Source organism: Cebus imitator, unplaced genomic scaffold (genome assembly GCF_001604975.1).
Source record: "Cebus imitator isolate Cc_AM_T3 unplaced genomic scaffold, Cebus_imitator-1.0 Scaffold71, whole genome shotgun sequence".
Lineage (NCBI taxonomy): Eukaryota > Metazoa > Chordata > Mammalia > Primates > Cebidae > Cebus > Cebus imitator.
Window position 1 is genome coordinate 3,735,163 of NW_016107386.1, and position 3,180 is coordinate 3,738,342.

Here is a 3,180-nt window from a genome sequence, read left to right on the forward strand (position 1 = left end):
TTAGTAAAGGCGGGGTTTCTCCGTGTTGGTCAGGCTGGTCTTGAACTCCCGCCTCAGTTGATCCAGCCACCTCGGCCTCCCAAAGTGCTGGGATTACAGGCGTGAGCCACCGCACCCGGTCCTGCTCTTGCTGATTTCTAAATATGCTTCATCTTCTCAAGTTTTTCTTCCCCTGAACTCCGTCTGTCAAAATATTACCCATGATCCAGCAATTCCACTCCTAGATATAAACCCAAGAGAAATGAAAACGTATGTTCACACAAATTTATATATGATTATTCATAGAAGTATTATTTATAATCGCCAAAAAGTGGAAACAACCTAAATGTCTGTCAACTAATGAACAAATAAGATGAGGTTTCCAGGCCTACTGACTCAAGCCTGTAATCCCAGCACTTTGGGAAGAGAAGGTGGGAGGATGATGGCAACATAGTGAGACCTTGTCTCAACAACAAAAATACAGCCTGAGGAACATAGCAAGAGCAAGACTTTGTCTATACTAAAAATAATTGTTTTAGGTCAGGCGCAGTAGCTCACGCCTGGACTCCCAGCACTTTGGGAGGCCGTGGCGGGTGGGTCACGAGGTCAGGAGTTCAAGACCAGCCTGGCCAAGATGGTGAAACCTCGTCTCTACTAAAAATACAAAAATTAACTGGGCTTGGTGATGAGCTCTTGTAATCCCAGCTACTTGGGAGGCTGAGGCAGGAAAATTACTTGAACCCAGGAGATGGAGGTTGCAGTGAGGCTGGAGAAGTGCGTGAGCCCAGTAGGGGGAGGCTGCCGTGAGCTATTATTATGCCACTGCACTCCAGCCTAGGCAACAGAGTGATACCCTGTTTCAAGGAAAAAAGTATTAGCTGGGCATGGAGGCATGTGTCTATAGTCCCAGCTAATTGGGAGGCTAGGCAGGAGTATCACTTGAGCCCAGGAAGTCAAGACTGCAGTGAGCTCTGCACTCCAGCCTGGGTAACAAAGTGAGACCCTGTCTCAAAACAACAAAAAAGAAAGAAAATAAGCACAAAAAAAGAAAATTAAAAAATAAAAATTAGCCAGGCATGGCGGTATGTGCCTGTAGTTTTAGCTACTCTGGAGGCTGAGGTGGGAGGATCGCTTGAGCCAGGAGTTTGAGGTTACAGTGAACTATGATTGTGACACTGCACTTCAGCCTAGGTGACAGAGTAAGACCCTGTCTCTAATAATAATAAGAAGAAGATGTGGGATACCCACATAATGGAATATTATTTGAGAATAGAAAAGAATAAAGTACTGGTAGATACTATAACATAAATGAGCTTTAAAAATATAATGCTGAGTGAAAGAAGTCAGTCACAGGCTAAGTGAAATAAAGTCCCACATGTTGTTTGGTTCCATTTATATGAAATGTCCAGAATTGGCACATTTATATATAGAGAAAGTAGATTGGTGGTTGCCCAGGGTTTTGAAGGAGGATGGAGGATGTTGGGGGGTGATGGCTAAGGAATTCAGGGTTTATTTTTGGAGTAATAAATATGTTCTAAAATTGATTGTGGTGATGAATGCACACCTGTGAGTATACTAAAAGCCATTAATTGTCTGATTTAAATGGATGAATTCTATGGTATATAAATTATATCTCAATAAGAAAAGTTGTTTATTTATTTTTGTTTGTTTGTTTTTTAAAACAACTTAAGACTGGGCATGGTGGCTTATGCCTGTAATCCTAGCACTTTGGGAGGCCAAGGCAGGTGGATCACCTGAGGTCAGGAGTTCTAGATCAGGCTGGGCAACATGGCAAAACCTACTAAAAATACAAATAATTAGCTGGGCACGGTTCCGGGTGCCTATAATCCCAGCTGCTCGGGAGGCTGAGGCAGAAGAATTGCTTGAACCTAGGGGTTGGGGGTGGAGGTTGCAGTGAGCTGAGATCGCACCACTGCACTCCAGCTTGGGTGAAAAGAGCAAAATTCTGTCTTAAAAAAAAAAAAAAAAGCCATCCAGGCGTGGTGGCTCATGCCTGTAATCCCAGCATTTTGGGAGGCCGAGGAGGGAGGATCACGAGATCAGGAGATCGAGACCATCCTGGCTAACATGGTGAAACCTGTCTCTACTAAAAATACAAAAATTAGCCGGGTGCGGTGACACATGCCTATAATCCCAGCTACTCGGGAGGCTGAGGCAGGAGAATCATTTGAACCCGGGAGGCGGAGGTTGCAGTGAGCCGAGATCGTGCCATTACATGTTAGCCTGGGCGACAGAGTGAGACTCCATCTCAAAAAAAAAAAAAAAAATCTAAAATGAGATACCACTACACACTTACTAGAATGACCAAGTTAAAAAAGACTGAGAACAACTGGAACTCGCATACATTGCTGGTGGGAGCATGATGTGATACAACTACTTTGGAAAACAATTTGGCAGTTTCTTGTAATGTTAAATATTCATCTATCCTAAGACCCAGCCATTTAATTCCTAGGAATTTCCTCAAGCAAAATGAAACATATGCCCACAAAAAGACTTATACGAGAAAATTTATGGTAGTTTCATTTAGAATAGCTTCAAATAGGGAATATTACAAAAGTTCATCAATAGGAAAATGGATAAACAATTTATGGAATATTCATGCAATAGACAATAAAAAAGAATGAACTTCAGGAACAAGGCAAGGATGTCTCATCTCATCACTCCTTTTCTTTTTTTTTTTTTTATTAATTTTTTTTTTTTTTTTTTTTTTTTTTTTTTTTTTTTTTTTTTTTTTTTTTTTTTTTTTTTTTTTTTTTTTTTATAGAGACAGGGTTTCACCATGTTGGCCAGACTGGTCTCGAACTTCTGACCTCAGGTGATCCGCCCGCCTCGGCCTCCCGAAGTGCTGGGATTACAGGCGTGAGCCCCCTCACCCAGCCACTCCTTTTCAACATTGTGCTGGAAGTCCTAGCTAATGCAACAGACAAAAAAGGAAATAGACAAATAGATTAATGGAACAAAATAGAGATCCCCTCAAATAGACCCACCTAAAAATAGTCAGCTGATCTTTGACAAAGGAGCAAAGACAATGCAATGGAAGTAAACAGTAAATGGTGCTTGAACAACTGGACATCTACACTCCAAAAACACAAATCTAGGCACAGACCTTACACCATTCCCAAATACTAACTCAAAATGGATTATAGACCTAACTGTAAATGTAAAACTGTAAAACTCCTC